The sequence below is a fragment of the Mercenaria mercenaria genome, chromosome 9 (genome assembly GCF_021730395.1).
Source record: "Mercenaria mercenaria strain notata chromosome 9, MADL_Memer_1, whole genome shotgun sequence".
Classification (NCBI taxonomy): Eukaryota; Metazoa; Mollusca; class Bivalvia; order Venerida; family Veneridae; genus Mercenaria; species Mercenaria mercenaria.
Genome location: NC_069369.1, coordinates 56,036,719 through 56,059,187, shown reverse-complemented (window position 1 = coordinate 56,059,187; position 22,469 = coordinate 56,036,719). Strand labels below are relative to the sequence as shown.

Here is a 22,469-nt window from a genome sequence, read left to right as displayed (position 1 = left end):
ATTATAAAAAGTATAAGATATGTTGCAAGCAAGCAGAATCGTTATTTACACACAAAAAAATGATGTGTCTGTCGTTTTGTGTCTGCAACTAGGTTATGTTGTATTGAGTTTATTTCACAACTAGTGCACGATGTTTAAACAATTCTGCATGAAACTGTACTACAAATGTATCAGGGTAATAACAATTAACAATATCCCGGTCAAATATTAGTTTCAATTTGGTAAAATGCATTGGATGTGTCACTTTATATTTCAAAAACCATATGAATGTAGTGCATCTTGTTTCATTAGTTTCCTTGCGATTTTATTAATAAATCTATAGTTTTCTTTTATTCATAAACGTATGTGATGGCAAAATATTGATTTAAAGCTTCCAATGAAACCAGCTCTGACAAAATGTTGTAAACGCCATCTTGTGAACATAAATTGAGATAATAAGACCTTGGAATCACAAAAATTATACCTTTAACATGTTTGGTTGTAAATAGAGTTTTATAGAAATGGAATCAGTGCTCATTACGGTACGCTCATGTCAAGCTTGTTTGTTTGTTTACTTGGTTGCCGTATTGTATCTCTCAACAAGAGCATTAAATTGGAAGATTCTAATACCGGGAAGTGACTACAGCTTGATCTTTTGAAAAACATTTCAGGCTTAGCACAGTTAGACATAAAAATAATTGACAGCTCGTGGCAGTTATTGTAAAGCGATCATTTGAAATTCAAATAAGAATGTAATAGAAAACGGCATATTCTATACAGCATAAATGAATTGCCTTTCTCTTCGATTTGAATAATTACTTACCAAATCAACGCTTCCAGATCACATAAGTAAATAAACAGATACACTGGGAGAGGAAATTATCATTACATTAGAGTTCAAATTGAGTTCTGCGTCAAGTGCTGTAAAAGGAAACTTCAAAAGGAAAAATCGTGCTTTACGTCATCTGGATTCAGGGATGCAGAATAGAAACGGAGATGAATCCAAATTTAAGTTGATGGCGTTATAATATCTGTAATTGCTTAGAATTTCCTAATGTCAATGACATCAGTTCAGTGTTGGGTTGTTAGGTTCATGATGGTTTATAAATGTGCTTTTGATAAGTTAAGGCGCACTCGGTTTATTTATGTACTATAGTTGTACGTGAAAGTACACAGCTGATTTCGCGTTTTTTTCTAAACTAAACAATCAAAAATCAGGTTGACAGAAACCTTCTTGCAATAAACATGCCTGGTGATGCGCGCTGTGTATATGGGAACTCGCTCGCACGTCATCAAAATAACAGCAATTGCATAAATGTGTAATTTGACCGTCAGCAAAAGTTCATACTCATAATGCGATTCTGTTTTGGTGGCGAAATGGCATGGGAAAAATCAAATGTAACACCTCCCGCAGGAATATTTTGTAAATGGAAGTGCTTCTGTGCTTGCAATTTTTGACCATACTTCAATAATATTCCTGTAGCGATGGTAAAATAAATGACTGAAAAATAATATTAACAGGGAAATTTTGTACATAAATGTATTGTTAACATTATATTCTATCGAGTGACATAAAAAATTGCCTGTATATCACATGGTTTTCGCTCTTCAACACGTTTTCACTTTTTGATCTTCCAAAGAGTATAATCTCCTGTATAATTATTAACAAGTAGTTGTACCTCCGGCTGGAAAAATTGCATGCAGTTAATCTCACACAAGAAACAAAACATGCTAAAAATTATTAACAACGGACGTTTTATTATACATCATATTTTGTAATTTATGTAAAGGATAAACTGTAAGTCAAGGAAACATTCATTAAAGGAACGTTTAATATTATGAAAAGAAAATCTTTTAAATTTTCATAAATGCAAAAGTAATGTGTTTTTATCACCTCAGGGTGACAACTATGTGGCTCGGAATGCATGTAAATGTATTGTATGGATACTCGGACATTTGTATTTCGTACACGCGGATTAATTTTCGTTCAACTTTATAAACGTTATTCTGCTATCTAAAATACTTCTGTAACAAGTCATTGCTCATCTAATATTTATAGTTACTTCTTGTTTCGAAATGAAACCTTTTACAAAGTCTAGTCTAAATATTTCCATAGTCTGATATTTTTGTTGTAGCAATCGCTTGCAGATTCAATATGCGTCAATATTACTAACGTCATATGTACAGTTATGTACTACAATACATACAAAATGAATCTTTTGTTGTTCTCAAAAGTGGCGTCAAAGTTTCTCAAAACTTTTCATGCTAGTTATCCATAACTTTGGAACTATGATAAGACATTCTACAGGAACCGTTTTTAAACTTTTATACTTCTTCCAATTCCTTCTGTCTGAACAATATTTTGCAAATACTGAATTGGAATGTTGTCGAATTGAGAGGAACATGAGCATTATTGCTTGCTGCCTTATTTACTAGTACCCTACTACCAATAAGAGTTTATGCGGGCCTCTGGGTATATAGCTGTCAGTCAAACTGCACCCACCATTGAATGAAACAGTCTTTGAAAGGCTTATTTAATCATCTTCTTAGATAGACATAGACACATTTTGTTTATAATTTTAATTTATGTTTTCAAAGAATAAAGCAAGAATCTAAAACGCTGCCGTACAATACATCTGAAAATATATAGGTTTTCTTTAAGAACAAAAAAATGCCTTGGCGCTTCTAAACAAAAGACAATATAAACACACAAAATTGAAATATAATTTTCTTCTGTAATGATTATATCTCTCTAAATGAAGCCAAGTTCTCGAGAGTATAACTATAATAGCTGCAAGTAAATACCAGCACATTGGCAACGTACCAACCGTCCGTCTTTTTCCTGGAACTGGAACTATAGAGGAAACTAGATGTAAATGCAATGCCTCAGTGGCCGCAAATAAGCATTGCTATTTAGTGGTCCATATTTTGTTTACTTAAGTTATGTCTGTTTGAAATACATGGATAAAATTGATACTATATGAAAAAAGGCTTGAATAGTGCTGTCATATCGCGTTACTTAAAAAACATTTTGTCCGCTGGAGAGTTTTCTTGTTTACTATTATGCATATGAGCATGAAATTTCAGAAATCACATGTAAATGTGTGTTTGGTGTAGTTAAATCTCACTGAACAGTTCAGACATTGAAAGATGAAAAGGCTGAATTAATTACATGAAATAAATATTCACTTTCAATGATAATACTGGGCATTCAGTCTGTTGCAATAAGTTCGAATATTTGAAAATTAATTTACATACTGGTACAGGTATGAAGGTATTAAATGCATCCGCTACTATTTTCTATATAAAATTAACAACTTATAACATATTTTTTATCAAGATTTCTAGCCTTTCACTTCCTGCGAGACTACCCTTGTCTTGAAGGTCTGTCTTTAGGCAATCAAAATATACCAAAAAAATATGGGGTTGACCATAATGCAGTGAAACCATGGTCACGTGACTGAGACACGTGATGAAAACGTTAATATTGCGTAGGTAGACATCAGGAAATACCTACTTTCACTTTCATTTTACAAGGCAGCTTCCAATCAACTTTTGAAGCATATAACGTAGCTTAAAATCATCTGCGGACATTCCTTTTTACAATCAAGCATAAATAAAGCTTATATCTGGCATGAAAATGGCCTTTACTAGGCGGGAAAATTGCACTATATATTGATATGGACTACATTCGAGTGGACCACGGAGGCATATCCGGCTAATTGCCCCCTTCATGCCTACATCGTAATTTAAACCAAAAGTTTTTGGTTTTGCATAATTTTGGCTTTGGTTTCTATGCTTCCAAAGACCGACGTATGTATTGTGTTACTTGCTATTTCGGTAAATATTCCGTTTCTTTATTTAAAAATTTTCTATTGGACTTTCTGTGACAAAATATCGATTTCATACATCTTACAAAAACTTTGCAAGAAAATGGTGGTCAAATAACTGCCATGTGAACGAAGATTATCATCATTAACTGATTATACACGTAACGTATTTGGTAGCAAACAATTGCTTCCTGTCCATTATGGAACTCGTCAAACTTGTGTGCCGGGGTGATATATCTGCTCCTAAGTGCAAATTAACTCTGAAAGAATGTGTCGTTACAACTTCATAGAAATCTCTGGAAATACGTTTCCTTAAGAATTAGTTTCACACAGGTTTAGTTTCAACGCCAGGCATTAAAATAAATTTGAATGTTAATACCATTCCTTGTTGGGCGATCATTTAAAATTCGGATAGGATTGGCATAAGTGTATTATTGAATTGCTTTTTTCTTAAATTTGAATAATTACTTTCGAAATCAACACTTCCTGATAATGTGATTACATTTTCAGGATCCTCGATATCATTATTGTTACACAGGAGTTTCGAATAATGTTTCCGTCTTTTTAAAAGGAGAACGATGTCAACATGTTTTAATCAAAACTCTGTTTTGACGATAGTAAGATTTTTGTGTGAAGCAAGGACGGTTTAATCCTATTCAGAATGAATAAACTTTTAGCAAACTTGACCTGTCTGAATATAGTAATGACCGGGGACAATGTTGTACGATAAAATTATGACCGGGAACGATGTTGCACGATAAAGTAATGACCGGGGACGATGTTGTACGATAAAGTAATGACCGGGGACGAAGCTGTACGATAAAGTGAAAGTGTTACCGAAAACGTAATAATGATGTATTTGGAATGTCAACAAGTTCGTTGTTCAATAAATTATTTCAACCACGTGTCATGCGCAAACATCCAAAACCCGAGTTTAAAGGTCAGGGTCACACTTGGAGATCAAATGTCAATAGGATGTTTTTCCTGTCCGGTCTATAACTTTGTCATGCAAAACAGAATTAAAATATCAATATTCCCCTGGATGAGACAGCGTGTCATGGGCAAAGCCCGGGCCCTTAGCTGCAAGGTCAATGTCACACTTGGAAGTCAATGGCCAAAAGGGCTTTTTTCCTGTCCAGTCTGTATCTCAACAATTCTTAAAGGGATTTTACTATTATTTGGCACAAATGTTTACCACCATGAGACAGAGTTAACAAGGTCCCTAGTTCTAAGGTCAAGGTCACACTGAGAGGCCAAATGTCATATACAAGACAAGAATGACTTTGTCCGGAGCATTTCATCTTCATGCATGGAGGGATTTTGATGTAAGTTGGCAAAAATGTTCACCACCATGAGACGGATTGTTATTTGCAAGAACCAGGTCCCTTGGTCTAAGGTCAAGGTCAAAGGTCAAATTCAAGAATTACTTTGTCCGGAGCATTTCTTTTTCATGCATGGAGAGATTTTGATGTAACTTGGCACAAATGTTCACCACCTTTGTTTTTAGAATTACGTCCCTTTGTTTTACTATAAATAGATCATGTTGTAACTTTTTTATTACTGGCCGTAGGGAAAAATCGAGACCACTTTTCTGTGGAACAACATGCATGTTACATCCAGTTGTTAGGTGTATTTTGACCTATCTCTACCTGGTAAATAGTTTCTTGTGGACTTATATTATATAAAACTTTTAATAGGATTTATTTCCCTTTGTTGTTACTATAAATAACTTATATGGTAACAAGTGTTTTTATAACATAACATATTGTATAGTATAGTACAATATTGTTTATATATCATTGACAGATATCAGTTCATTATGTTGTACTGCAGTGGAGAAAATTAGGTGCATTCCAGCAGGGGACTTTGTATTGCATGGCAATACTATATTTTCTTGTTTTAATCTATTTCTGAGATATATTTTAGTGTATGCTTACAGTGGTTCATTATATCAGAGGAAATTACAGTTCAACAGAGGAAAAAGAATCTGTGTATATATATTTATTCGCGTAGGACGAATTTTCGCGTATTTCGCGCTAGGACCGATGCGCGAATTTAAGACCGCGCTATTATTACTTTTTTGACTATATTTTTCATTGCTAAAATTGAAAATGCGCGAATTAAAGCCGCGCGAAACAGTCCTTCTTCAAGTTTGCGCGAAATTTCATGCCAGCGAATTTAAATGATTTCACAGTAGTTAACAGTTTTATTAAGCTTTCTAGACATTCTTGTGAATATGATCTGTAGGAAGATACTTTGAAACTATTATATAACACAATCAAGGAAAAAATAATAAAACAGTAGCAGAGCCTGTTTGTATTGTAATTGAATCTGCAACCCCCTCATGCTCCTGTCACAGTCTGCAACGAAATTCTAATTTTGTACTTTATAATCTTGAAATACTTTGATAAGTGGATTAGTTTGTCAGAATGTGTCTGGTTGTACACGTACCGGATTATTACATTACATATTTCAGAAACAAAGTTATAGAGCTTGTAAGTACACCTCATGTATGATCAGTAATGTATATACATAAAAACCATTTTTGCCTCAGCTTTATTCACATTTTACATAGTATGTACAACATCATAAAACAGTTAAAACTTGTATTTTCACTTTTACTTTTAACAAAGTCAGTTTGTAAAACATCTTGAGAACGTGGCGAAAAGGTTTCTTGCAATCAGCAGTACATAGCACTCAGACTGCAAAATATGTTAAGATCAGTTATGATTTGCGATTTCGTGTATGCTTGCCTTAAGTTTTGAATTGTGTTCGAGATAAATATCAAGCTGTACCTATAAATATCTGTAACACTTTTGCTGGCTAAAATGTTTTGAAATTTAAAGCAAAACAAAATATACTTTCATCGTTTATAACGTGCTTCAGGAAACATGTGGGAAAATGTACAGGTAGTGCTGAAAACAAAACATGTGTGTCAGTGTGAATGATAAAGTGTCAGCATTAATAATCACATTAGTAGTAAATGTAATACTGTGAAAGCATTACATTTTGTAGGAGGTGAGTTTTCGTGGATTTCCTTGTTGAGTAAAACCACGAAATTAAATCGAAATGAAAAACTAAAATTTCCATTCAGTCTATATTCAAAATTTCTAAACCACGAATTCATGTCTACTCCGTTCCTGCCAAACCACAAAATTTCGTGCCGACAAAATTTAATGATTTAACAGTGTATTATTTATCAGAAAAAAAACCTTCCTGCACATCCTAGTCTTATTTCATTAATACATGCTAGCTATCAGTTTACAAGAAAATTACATAACTTATATGTGATTTTTGTGTTATTGTAGACCCGGTAATTCCAGCACAGTTTACATGTCTTCAGTCAAGATATTTTGATTCCTCATAAACATCCTATTACTTTCTAGCAGACGGCTATGCCTTAAGATATGAAATACAAATAGAAGATGTACTATGGACGTAAACTTATGTCACGAAACAATATAACGCCTTTAATACCTTAAATAGTATATCTCACTTTTATTAACAAGTATATTATTCATTCATGATATTATCGATGCACTTACAAATTATATCAATTATACACACAGGTAAATGGCATTTAGCAGGCACAATAATATCCTTGTAATCTACCAGAATTTAGGAGGAAACGCATTAAGTCTATTCCCAAGGGGCTGATACCAAAGGACAACCATGTTGCATAACACAAGCCTGTCTGAAAACATAGACTTGAAACAACTTTAGTGCGTTTTATATCATTTTCATGTTACGCTGTTGGTACATAACGGAGACAATATTATCAACAAGAGATAAATGATAAAGTAGGCCAGACTCTCACTGTACTATACACTCTATAGTATTGTTATACATGCTCTATTTTCTAATGGATCTGCTTTGTACTTGATATTGTTTCTAACAGAATCTTCATAAGTTTTGATCACCGTTCTTAAGTACTGTTTTAATCTGTTTTACTGCTTGAATACATGATAAATGCTTGTTTAAAACAAAATAAAGATAAAGCAGTAAAGCAAAGAGTGAAATCATTTAATAATTATAAAAAGTAAAGTCACACAGATTCCTTTTCATTTCGCATCCGGTCCCTATAATACAAAGCAGATAATATGAGAGACCAGATGCTATAATTAATTATAGAGGATGGTGAAACGGTTGTTTGAACTTTGGTTCTTTTTAAAGTATATACTTGAACCTATCCCATATTTATTTTGTACCAAAGGAACAAACATATTTATCATTAAAGGTTCTAACATTAAGTTCTTTAAGTTAGAGAATATCGTTGTCATTTATGAATTTTGATTAATTACCGGTACCTTGTTCTTTAGGAATGTTCTTTCAAAACAAAAGAACGACTACCAACTTTCCGATAATGCAATAAGGCTTTTCTGTATTAGAAAGGGTTTCATGTACAACAAATTCTCGTTTAGGGCGCGATGTTAATGAAATAAATAATGCGTGTTTAATATCCTATCTCATAATTCATTCTAATTCATTCATTAATTGCCATTTACAAGGTTTATACTTCAAATGCTTGATCATTAACTCAGCTTAAATATTATAGACAGCCTGTGATCTACCTCCCACACCTATCACATCCGATTGATATAATATAAATCTCTTCTTTGTATTTAATGTACATACGGAACCAAATGGATGTCGAATTAATTGTCCCAAACATGCCACATGACCTGCAAGGTCAAGATTTCAATTATCAGAAACTTTATGTTTTGCTTACTGTGAGCGACGTATTTCATTTACTAAGATATGTTCATTTGTCGTGACTTTGAAAAGGCATCGACAGTTTATTGTCTGTGCGGTTAGTTTTGACAATCATCAGTAGCATGCCACATAACAGCAATCATGTAAACTAAATATCAGAAAATCTGCAGGGCGTAGATAAGCTTTTTACACAGCATTTTTGTTTATAACTGACGTTTTATGCTTGCATGCAATAACCAGTAGTCTCAGCCTATCATGTCATATTAGGTGTATGGCAGTGAAATGATTACAAAAGCAAATAAGACTATTCTGTATGGCATTATCTACAAAGACACCGATTATATTATGAGGCTAGAAAGTAAATATTTCAATACCATCATATTATTTTTTCAATTTTCAAGTCGTTAAGCTTAACTGATGTAATGCTGTTAAGTAATATGATCTGATTCAGCTTGATCATAATCAAAATATACCGTGTCCGTAACATATCTTTGGCGAGAAGTCTTTTTAGCGTAACAATTGTTTGAAACCGAGATTTATTTAATCAGAACATACATTAAACTTTATTGAGTCATGTAAGATCACCACATTATCACTGTTACTCCAAAATATCAACAAAGACGTCTGAGGAAATCTAGAACATTTAAGACAAACTTCATGCTATGAATAATACGGAAGTACCGTTAAATTTCATAGAACAGTTTGAGCTGATAAATTCGATTTCTCATCACTTAATGAACTGAAATGAATGTCTTCTATTCTAACCCTCTATTTTGAATTAGTGTTAATTGTAATCAAAGCTATTGAAATCTATGTCATTGTTCTGTTGGCGGATGTTCTTGCAAAATTGATTATTTATTAATTAATATGGTTTAAAGAGAATTCCTATAGTTTTTTTTCCTTTCATAGAGTTTTTTTCAAATTAACATATATGATAGGAAAATTTGTGCTGAAAACAATGAAAAAATAAAAACAATGGGTCACCAGGCTTGTTTTTGTGAAAAATTGTTTGGAACACACCCACTGTTGCTGAAAATGCCAGCGATGTTACAACATTTTCATTTTCTGTTTTTTTTTATAAATACCAACCAAAATATGCATGAAGACAGCACAATAAGGTTTTTTCTTTTTACAGATTTTATTATATACTTATTTGATATCATAGTCATATTTAATACTATATCCTTACAATAATGGGTACAAATGAAAAAAAAAATACATGTAAATACAACATAAAACAGTATCAACATTTGATTACTGATAAAACGTATTTAAAATGTTATTTTATTCAAGATTCCTCATATTTAAGATTGTCTGTCACATATTTCAACAAATGTTGACTTCACTTCAATTTTCCACAGACAGTGTCGGCTGCACAGAAAGATGCGCATAAAAAAACTATAGGAATTCCCTTTAAGTAAATGATCAGTTAAATTACACGCTGCTATTGTACGTTTTCGTTATACATGTACATGTAAGTGGCATTTCCATTCCAAAACTTCTTCGATTGTCTCAAATGCGATACATAATTCTATGGTATTGCAAAGTTATGTACATGTAAAGCTGACGTAAAAATAATCCTAAAACAATACTCTGTTAAATGAATACGTCCCGGGTATTTCTCTCAAATTGTTTACTTTTGTTCATTTAACACTAAGCCAATATTACGAAACACATAAATGTGAAACTATTTTGATACAAGCTTTGATATCATCTAAGTGCCTCCTTTCCGAATATATATCTTAGGGATTTACGAGGCGTATGTTTCTGACATCTTAAAACAGTTTTGCCCCGTCGTATCGATTTACAATATTCCAGCGAATACCAACAAAATGTAAATATCAATGTTCAAAAGCAAATATTGCACAAGCGACATTTGGAACTTTTGTGCCATTTGAAGGAGGGACTTCGTAAAATGTAAGTACCTAAAAATAAGTTAAGCTGCTGATTATGTGGTCCGTAATAGACTTAAGTACACTGAAAATTTATCAAATAAAGGTAGTGATATTTAACCAGCCTTCTGTCTTCACATTATATTAAAAGCAGTAGAGATACCTATGGAAGCTGATTTAGAAAAATTTCGTTATGTTGCGTTGTCATGCGTGCAGTTTATGTAACACATTTCGTTGTGTCGTCAAGCGCGCCCGCCAACGTGCCATAACAAAACTAGCGACACGGCATGTATGCTTCAGATTACGCTTAATCACACTCGTGCTAGAAAAGGAAAGTGGAGGTTTGGTTCAAATTACGCTATTAATGTCTCTATGACAAAGTGAAAAACTTTGGTGTTCAAACTACGAACATGTGATGGCAGAAAAGTCACAACAGCAAACTTCTATTACGCACATGTGATGCTAGAAAAGTCGCTGTGGCAAAGTGAATGATTGGTTCAAGTTATACACATACGATGCCAGGAAAGTCGATACCGCAAAGTGTACCTTGTGTTCAGGCTATGCGTTGTAAAGGTTTAGAGTCTGTTTGTAATTTCAAACATAATGTATATTGGATATAAGCTATTAAAATCTTGTTTTTCGAGCGTTACAATATTTGTATCAGAAAAATAAACCAAATTCACCATTAACAGCTATGACAAATAAATCATTGTATGACCTTGATATGTAATTAGACCTAGGAATACCCACAACTATTCCTCGAGGATGCAAATTAAGGCTTTATATTAATGGAATTATTGTCTCAAGTCAACCTCGTATGGTTGTTTACTAGGCTGAGGTGATGTATATGTTCCTAAGCGTGTTTACGAGGAGGATTCCACTGCTAAGAGGTGATAACAGTTTGATATAAATCTTTTTTAAGCCTTAGTTTCGGACTGCCTTAGCCTCCCAGGCAGGCATAAACATTAATTGGATAGTTCATTCCAGTGGTTGTAAGGCGATCATTTGAATTTCAAATAAGATTGGAATAGAAAACGACATATTTTACAGTATTAATGAATTTGGTTTCTCATAAATCTGAATAATTACTTACCAAATCAACGCGCCCGCATCACAAAATGGAAATATACAGGATCCTAGATTGGCCATCATCATTACATTAGATTTTCAAATGAAGTTCAGTGTATGCAATTGTATAGTGAAAAGCAGACAATGCAATTCTGTTTCAGAATATGCCATTTGGGTTCAAGGATGCACAATGGAAACAAAAATGATAACATCTGCAAGAAAAACGTCAATTCCTGTAACATTAATTCATCGTTTCAAATTGATTTATATCGGCGTTATAATACTTGAGTTTCATGTATACGCATATGATTTATTTCCGGCGAAAAGCATGTACAGATTATTATTAAGACATTTTCGTGTTTATAGCATTGAATAAAGCAGTTATAGATGACAGTAATGATCAGTACAGTCATGCACGTCATCAGAATATAAGCAAATGTATACGTCTTTAATATCTCAGTCAACAAAATGATTTCTAAATTCAGTAATAGTGAAATTTGGTATGACACAGAGATTTTCATTACAAGATTTGCATTTCCCGTGAATAATAATACAGCGTGCCTTAGATGATGACAAAATCATAGCATTTAAACATAGAAATTTTACTAGTAGTGCACTATGAAATATATATTTTTAATTATTTATATTTTGCCATATAGAGATTCATTTGTTCAGGTTATTTTTACCACGTTAAAATGATCAGTACAATATCAAAAGCAAGAGTGTATCAATAGTAAGCTTAAGATAAGTTTTAACACCGGCATCCTTCCTTAAAGCATCAAAGCAAAGTAGTACATGCTTTCCTTCTTTGATCTTGAACTAGAATATAATCTCTTGTATGTGCTTACGATCTCTCCTGTAGAAAAGCTTGCATGCAGCTAATTGCACTCAGGCAGAAAATATGTTCAAATTACAGATAATTAGCGGTTTATTAAATACAGCCTTAGCTAGGAATGTATCTTATCCTTGGATAAGAGGAAGTATTTATTTTTTACGGTAAAATCAGTAACTTGTAACTTAATTGTATTATTTTTTAAAAGAAAGATATCCTCATTCCGTAATAATCGTAGTACCGCCTAGTTACATAGTTTCAAAATGTTTTATGTAAACATCATACAATAAATATCACTTTGATTATAATAACATCTTTTTTAGATAATCAACAGCACCAACGTTACAGAAACACTTTGATTTTTATGTTTGATAGTGCATGCAAACATAGTGTCTGCTGTGATTTTTCAAGTATTTGCAACGAGTTTTTCGTCACATAACCAAACATATGGTGCGTTCGTTTACATAAAGACTTAACTACTGCAGAGAAACTATACGATAAGAAATACTTATGATTCCTACGTATCAAATTTTTCACGTGCTAAATATCATTATTTAATGCAAAATGTACAATCTGTATCTCTGGAATGCAGGCTTTTACAACGCCATGTGCAACTATAAATGCCTGCCTGTCTTCCAAACGAAGTTAGTATATTAAGATTTATTCTTTATGATAGTCTCATTAATAAATACATTCAAGTTTAAATTACTTTCTAACATGACTCGGTTTGATTTTCAGTTAAATAAAGAAGGAAATCAAGCTCTGTATATTCTGCGATAAACAACGGTTGACGCGCGGACCGGTAACAGAGCATTATGACGTCAAATTGCCACATGACGTCCTAAACATTACTCCTCGGGTAAATGAAGTCCAGCATAATATTTATTAAAATATGTCAATGTGCATGTCAGAATGAAAACAATCAAGGCCTTCTTGTGATTTATCGTCTGATTTACCACGATTCATCGTTCAGATGCTTCAGTATTTAACCACTCGGGCTAACGCCCTCGTGGTTCAATTCCTACGCATCTGAACTCTGAACCGTGGTAAATCAGACGATAAACCACTCGAAGGCCTTGGTTATTTGTTAATTAAAACATATATACAATTTATATATACACAGTGTTCATGACAATCCCGTGACTATTACGATACAAAAATCTTCACATATAAGTCATTGTCACATACGTTTTCAGATTTACACAATTAACATCATTTATAAAACAGAGAGGTAGATTAAATTCCACTTTAAAAGCCAACAATAGCAAGACACTGTTCTTTAAAGTCAAGGACTAATGCGCCAAGCTTAAGAAATGGTCTAAAATTACTGATCATTCTTAAGTTTGTTAAATCTAGGATGACCTAAATAGCAGTTACTTCCCGGGCATTATAAAAAGTATTAAATATATTGCACACAAGTAGAATCGTTATTTACACAAGAAAAATGATACGCCTGCCGTTCTTTGTCTGCAACTAGGTTATGTTATAAAGAGTTTATTACATAACTAGTGCACAATGTTTAAACAATTCTGCATTAAATTGTACTGCTGTAAAATCAAAAGGAAAACATTTGTTTAATTTTTTGCAAGAAGCAAAAAAAAAAAAAATAATAATTATGACTTTACTAGGATCCTTGCATGTTGATCCATTAGGATAGAAAGGAGAGGAAATGAAAGCTTGATGTCATTTAGAATGAACTGGAGTACGATCTCTAGGTTAGTGTGGTTAGTGTCAGGCTCCTCAGTTGATTTATTGTCATTGATAATTCAAAGATTGTGTTGTAAGAGAGCTTTAGAGACGGAGTGACATTACCTTTTATGCACTATACGATTTCAAAGCGTTTCATATTAAATTTTATTAAACGTAACAGAATATCGTGTACATATTGTTTGCAAAAACAACATTGACACACCTGGCGTAATATATGGTGTTGAACAAACAATGCTTCAACACATGTATGTTCGTCCTACTTTTGCCTAAATATTGCATCGCTTTAACTATCGTTGTATGTAACAAGATGTTGATCAGGAGAGATATTCTGAAATATCTTGTTTTGTCGGAGAAATAACATTGTATACAAATGTATTAGGATAATAACAACTAAAATACCCCGATCAGATATTAATTTCAATTTAGAAAAAAATGCATTGGATGTGTCACAATATTATTTAAAAAACCATACGAATGTAGTGCATCTTGTCTTATTAGTTTTCTTACTCTTAATTAATAAATCTATAGTTTTCATTTATTCGTTAAAGTATAATGATGGCAAAATATTGATATAAAGCTTACAGTTGCCATCTTGTGAACATGAATTGAGATAATAAGACCTTGGAATTACAAAAATATTATCTTCAACAAGTTTGGTTGTAGACAGAGTTTTATAGAAACTGAATCAGTGCTCATTACGGTACGCTCATGTCAAGCTTGTTTGTTTGTTTACTACGTTGCCGTATTGTATCTCTCAACAAGAGCATTTAATTGGAAGATTCTAATACCGGGAAGTGACTACAGCTTGATCTTTTGAAATACATTTCAGGCTTAGCACAGTTAGGCATAAAAATAACTGACAGCTCGTGGCAGCTATTGTAAAGCGATCATTTGAAATTCAAATAAGAATGTAATAGAAGACGGCATATTCTATACAGCATAAATGAATTGCCTTTCTCTTCAATTTGAATAATTACTTACCAAATCAACGCTTCCAGATCACAGAAGTAAATAAACAGATACACTGGGAGAGGAAATTATCATTACATTAGAGTTCAAATTGAGTTCTGCGTCAAGTGCTGTAAAAGAAAACTTCAAAAGGAAAAATCGTGTTTTACGTCATCTGGATTCAGGGATGCAGAATAGAAACGAAGATGAATCCAAATTTAAGTTGATGGCGTTATACTATCTGCAATAGCGCAGTATTTTCTGATGTCAATGACATCAGTTCAATGTTGGGTTGTTAGGTTCATGACAGTTTATAAATGTGTTTTTGGTAAGTTAAGGTGACTTCATTTTATTGAGTACTAGAGCTGTATGTGAAAATACACAATTAAATTCCCTTTTTTCTAATTTAAACAATCAGAAATCTGACAGAAACCTTCCCGCAATAAACACGCCTGGTGATGCGCGCTCGCACGTAATCAACATAAGAGCAATTGCATTGTGTATATAATTTGACCGTCAGCAAAATTTGACTCATAATGCGAATTTGTTTTGGTGGCGAAATTGCATGGGAGAAATTAAATGTAACACCGGTTCAACATACCATCTCACGCTGACAGGAATATTTTGTAAATGGAAGAGCTTCTGTCCTTGCAGCTTACGACCATAGTTCAATAATGTTCTTGTGACGATGGTAAAATAAATGACTGAAAAATAATATTAACAGGGAAATTTTGTACATAACTGTTTTGGTAAAATTAAATTCCATCGAGTCAAAAAAAGGTTCGCCAGTATATTATAAGTTTTTCTCTCTTCAACACTTTTCACTTTTTGATCTTCCAAAGAGTACAATCTCCTGTATAATTATTAACAAGTAGTTGTACCTCCGGCTGGAAAAATTGCATGCAGTTAATCGCACACAAGAAACAAAACATGCTGAAATTATTAACAACGGACGTTTTATTATACATCATAATTTGTAACATATGTAATGGAGCAACTGTAGGTCAAGGAAACATTCATTGAAGAAACTTTTATTATGAAATGAAAATCTTTTACAATTTCATTAAGTGCAAGAGTAATGTGTTTTTATCATTTCAGGGTCAGAATTTTACAACCATGTGGCTCGGAATGCATGTAACTTTATTGTCTGGATACTCGAATATTTTTATTTCGTACGCGCGGATTAATCTTGTATATAGTAAACTTTACTCTGCTATCTAAAATACTTATATGAGAAGTCATTGCTCATCTACTTACTTAAGTTACTTCGTTTCCTCTTGTTTCAAAATGGGACCTTTCACAAAGTCTAGTCTAATTATTTCCATAGCCTGAAATCTTTGTTGTAGCAATCGCTTGCTGATTCGAATATGCATATCAGCATTACAAATGTCATATGTATAGTTTTGTACTCAACAATGCATACAAATGAATCTTTGTTTTGTTCAAAGTTTCTCAAAACTTTCCATGCTGGTAATGCGTACGTTTCGTTTAAATATACGAGTATTAAGGAGTTTTCTACTAATATTATATTATATTATACTATATATATATATAGGTCACCAAATGCGTCCATTTATTTTGATCGAATATCATAAATGTATTGCTTTTCTATCATCAAATTACTAAAATTCTTTTTCAAAATGCATAACGTATGCCAAGAATGTATATTTCCACTTCAATAAACATGTCTGTCAAACATTCTAGAAAATATATTAGTCGACTTTGTAACCTACAATAGATAGGAATTCTCCTTGTCAGTTTCAGTAAAGTTAAGATCGTTTCTGACGAGAATGCATAATTGCTATTTGTTATTTACATAACATTTGGCAAGAGTTCATTATGTTACTAGTTTATATATTTAGGTCAATCTTAATAAATTAAAATGTATGTTTCTTATTAAATAAACAAACTGTCTTGATATACATGTGTTCGTCAGGCGTCATGTCCATTTCATTTGAACATGATATCCTGCAAGAAAACATACCTATTGACAAATAAATTAGTGCAGAAGGTAACCTATCATGTATATATAGTACACGTAGTTTGAACGCCTTCCACTTATATTCTCTTTTATCTAAATTAATGAAAAATTGCTTAATTCATGTGCGTTGTGACGAAACAACCAATTCAGGGTTCCACGTCGTTCGAGGACTGGTGTATTTAAAAACTGTCATGCCGATATTCTTATCTAAAATATTTTCTGCAATATTTCTTTTACCACAGCGCGCGCAAACAAACAGACTATCCATCTTACTATTGTGCTTGGAATGTTTCCAGAAACGGTGATTGGAAAGCTTTGTGTTAGATTGTTGTGCGACAAGATGATAAATGTTTTCTTAAAAATAAATTAAAACTTTCTATTACATGGATAATGCCCAGTATATGGTATTGACATTGCAGGGTGACAAGAAAAATGGTAAATCATAATTAAGTTCAATGTCCTGTTGTCTGAAAACCGGCTGTTCTGACAAATGTAACAGTACACATGTTTTAAATGTGTCTTGCTATCCTTTCATAAAAATGCCGAAAACAATATTTTGTCATAAGCTAAGATATTTTGTGAATGTCTAAGTTTGAATTTTTTATTGTAATATAAGAAATAGCCATCATGCTTCGCAAACAGCAAGATAAAAATGTTGAGAGAACAGGTGGATACGCTATTGTTACATATATATAAGTAAAACAGAACACAATTAGAGCCACTATATGAATCGGTATCTGGAATCTATGTTTATTATTTATCAATTTAACATGTTTACTTTTTTGTTATTCTTCAACATGAAATGGAATAATTCTAGTTTATATTTTATAAAAATGTGACATAAAGCATGATGTAAGAAATCCATAATTTCAGAACAGAAATGAATAGATTGTAGATTTGTATGAATTTTGTGTTTTTGATAAATTACAGGAGTCAGATTTCTACACTATCTCATTCTAGAACATTAACCGGTTGGTTATACTTGTATCAAAGAAAGTATGAATTTACCGTGATGCATCGATAGTCATGTAGAAAGTAGTCTTGGGACAAAATTAATACTATTAATTGAAATATTGTAGTACTTTTTAAAACTTCAAAACGTACATGTCATCTCATGTTTGCTTAATAAATTTATTATTTATTTATTTAATCAGAGCTGACAAGTGACAAAACAACAAATAGTCGTGCACATGTTGTATCACATTATCATTTCTCCCGATGCTCGATTTTAGTGCTCGCACATTTTATTACTTTTTATTCCAGATTGGATCTATTTATAGCATTTACAGTTGCGAACATAACTGCAGTGATAACATAAACTTAAACAGTGACCATTCTAAACTCGGAGATATTCCAGAGTTCAAAGAGGAAGAGGAGAAGTAAAGTCTAATAAAATTGATTCAGGTAAGTAATTTTTAACAATATAATCTATATAGCAGATTGCATGGCCTGAGCAATTTCGTAATATGATAAAGCAAACGTTCAGTGTATATATCAAATATGTTTCTTATTTGTTTGTGTTTACACCGAGATTTCATTTATTATGTTTATAGTATATATATATCTGTTTTTAAATACCGGTAACTGTTACCCCTGTTGAAATTTGGTTTAAAATTTCTTTTTAGCTTTTATGAAAATGATTTAAAGCGAGTGTGTAAAAGATAACTTTCTTTGTTGGATTTCATGCCGCATCGACACAATCATAGGTCATATTGAAATCTTCCAGCTTTGAACACCCTATCTTGATGGTGGAGGAACACCCCAACATGCCCTCTGTGCATTATTTAATCACGGGCGGGCATCTTTGTGGAACCACCGGCATGCGGTAAGCCAAATGGTTGGCTTCCTCGCATGAAGAAGTAAACGCCACGAGTGAAGTTCGAACCAACATTGATTGGTGAGTGGTAATTGATTCACAGTTAGCGGCCTAATCACTCGACCATGGAAACCCCTGTAAAAGATAAAGGATCAGTTTCATTTTAGTGGTTGCCAGTTCGGACACCAGCCACAATATCACCATCGAACCTTGCACTTAGGTCTATGACGTCCTCCATGTAACCTGAGTAAGTCTAATAAGACTGTAACTGTAAAGCCAAATAACATATGATATATCGCTTCATTTTCGTTCACGTTATCACGTTTTTATCGTGCAATGAGTAAAACTCTGCAAAAGAGATTGCACTGAGATGATATTTATACACTTATTTCCACTATGCCGGAGATATCAGTTATTAGTTTCTAAGATGAATGTGTTTTGTAAAGACAATTGCAATAACATACATAGCGCAGTATGACATGTCTAAAAACAGACATATATGTAGTAGAAAGACTAAATATACTTCAGCTATACATAAATTGTATTTACTTGCTAGCAAATGATGATGATAGAGGAAGAATATAAAGTAATGTTATGACATAAAACATCGTTATATGAAAAATCAATATATATATATAGACTTGAAACTAGTAAGCTCTGCCTTTGACGTTGATTTTGTTGAATGGATTAAACGTCAGAATAGCTTGGTATAATGTACAGTCAAACTTGCTAAGTCCTTAAGGATGTAGGAACGATTTTTTTCTAACGGTGGTGGTACTTTATAAAACATATAATATCTCACTTATAGGGATTTCAGGTCTTACAGGTTAGTGTGAATACAAGGTGATGTCAGGATTATATAAGCATATATTTCACTAACGTAATTATCTCTTTCATTTTTACATGTTGACATATTAATTACCCCACCCACTTTATTTTCAATGGAAAAACGTATTTAGATCTACAAACAAAATTCTGACGTTAAGACTTTCAAAATATTTTGCAGTTTTAATGACACACAAATATGCTTCAAAATGGAAAGAAAAAAAGTTGGGATCACCGTGCATTTAAGAGATTTATTAAGAAAAAAACTGTTAAAAACTGGAGAATTTCGATAGTTTTTGTTCTTTTTGTTTTAATTTATATATTCTAGATATAAAGTGCTATCTTGAAAACTTTTATTCTGATTATAGCTTATCATGATATGTAATAGTCAGGAAAATATCAACACCAAACCTAATCTACTTTAATAGATATTCGAAATTACCTACCCCTACCCCATTGTAAATCTTACGCCAATTTTAGACAAATGCCAGCCAAAATTAAGAGTGATTTTGTTTTACGAAACCACAATAAAAATCCTCTTTCTGGAGGTTAAATAACATAGTTTATTATATTGTTGTTAAGACACTGCATTTTGCCCGTCCCTAAGAAGGCGGTTTTTTAATGCAAGTTGTACGGGTATAAAAATGCTTAAAGTGGAATTATGCGCATTTTTTTAAGTAACAAAAACCAGCTGAAATAGATGTATGTGTAAAAAGGGTGGAGAAAATTATAGCTTTTAACCAAATATACCAAACTCTTCCTGTTACCAGTACAAAATAATAAGTTTCCAAATATGACTTTAAAATTTCTTATTTTGACTTGAGCAGTATTTTTAAGAACAGTCAAACTGCACGCAGAAGCTCTTCCCTTCAATTTCAGAAACATATACCTATAGGTAAGGGGAATCACTTCGTGGAAGATTGAAGAAAAGAACTATTATTTTATTAGTTTTATTTCTTTATTTCTAAAGCATCAACTTCAAATACTTTTGCAACATTATCGTTAATTTAACTCATTTAAATGCACAGCAGCCGAAAATTACTTTTATAAATTATTCACCAAAAACACATTATGTGCAGTAAGATGCGCATAATGCCACTTTAAATTTTTGGCAAACAAATTTTGTGAAGGAAAATTGATGACTTCTGTTCAAAGTTTGGTATTATATGTTTGATTGGGATGCAAACGTACTTATCAAAGTTTACATATAACATACCAATTGCTTATAAAGGAGATGACCACATTTAATATATTTTATGAAAATTATGCACTCTCTGTTAAAATTATTGCTGAATTATCAGTATGCTGAATATCATTTGGAAGCAAAGATCGTAACCAAGCGAAATAAGAGCAGATCGATTTAATTGAGTTGTAATTAGATATGAAAAACCTTTTACGCCCTTAAGCAACGGTTTATTTTTTTTTTATCCATTTTCATTTTTATTGAAATGAGAGACCGAAGATTTCCCCGCAAACATTGCACTTTGGTAGAAACACCGACGTTCTGTAAGTCAGCTGGATGGCTGCCTTACATGAAGAAGTGTATATCCCATGCGAGGTTTCGACCCTCATCGATTGGGGGACAGCCACTTTAGCAGTTCAGGCACGAAGTTCCCTCATACTTCTTATATACAAGTACAGATACAAAGATATAGTCTGTGAAAAGATCCTTTAGATTAAAAGAACGTCAAGCAGTATAAAAGCAAATCAGTTTGATAGAGTCTGTTTATGAGAGGTGATGACATGTGCAACACCTCTCAAACCCCTTAACACCGACTTAAACGGAATTCTGTTATAATATTATAATTGAATGTCCAGCATGATCTTCAAGGACCAGAACATCAACACTGAGTTCAAGCCTTTCTAGGACTGAAATACGGCACTTAAAAACTGCTACTGTGATAGTTAACAAAATCTATCAGACGATTTTTGGAGTATTGAGCACAATCAAGCACAATTTAATGAGTTTGATCATGAGAGTTCGACCCTCATGCCCCAAGTTCCAGCCAGAGCAGAATCCTATTAATATACAGAGGCATCGAGTGAAGTCTTTGATTCTCATGTTCCAGACAATTTAACGATACCGAGCCCGGAATCAAAGCTTCAATTTCTTCTAGTTGTATATTGAACGTTTTTTCCTGTATCTAATTTAGCAAAATGTCTTTGAAAACTACGTGTGTGCAAGTACAACCGTGTTATCTTTGGACAACCCAGAATAGTATTATATCAACAACACCGTAATGGTTGAAAAATAACGGTTTGCTTGAGTTTAAATATAGAAATAAAACATTCGGGCATGCTTCTTTACACATATCATTTGTGTTAAATCCTAATCCTTTCGGCTTAATTGTGGAAAAATAATTGTAACATTTTAATGTAAATAAAATCTGGAAAGTAGATCCCTCGAAGCACCGAGGAAACAGGCAAATTAGTGAAAAATTGCGCTGGTTTATAATATCATGTCGTTCATGGCGTAATGGAAAACGAACATGTACAGCACCTAGCACCAAATTATGGCGCTGTAGCCTGTTCAAAGTAGTAATTATTACTATACCTGGAGACTGCGGCTTTTATAAGCCACATAATTGAGCCATAGGTGGCATATAGAATTGCATGAAAAGACCTGGACTTAATTTCCTGTGATTTGTAATAATAGTTTTGATTCGCCTTTATATACGATAGCTATTCTGGAGTTCAAAAGCCTTAAACGCAGTCAGAATGTCGGTGACTTGATACGGAAAATGTACTTAAAATTAGTTAAAAAATGTATCGCGTTATTGCGACAAGATTGTAATTAAAGATATCAGAATGTGGATGAAAGTCTAGTTGTTAAGAATTCTGGCGTTATGCATCATGGGCTTTCTTCCTATAAGAA

General features: G+C 32.8%; 1 protein-coding gene across 8 annotated transcripts in view; it reads left to right on the top strand.

The window, feature by feature from the left end:
- Positions 1–22,469, top strand: part of LOC123547145 (5-hydroxytryptamine receptor 4-like) — a 325,172-nt gene that overhangs the window by 160,579 nt on the left and 142,124 nt on the right. For all 8 annotated transcript variants that reach the window (XM_045334007.2, XM_045334006.2, XM_045334003.2 and 5 more), the window contains exon 3: positions 18,217–18,357. The gene's annotated coding sequence lies outside the window, so the exon portion shown is untranslated. The remainder of the gene's footprint in view (positions 1–18,216; positions 18,358–22,469) is intronic.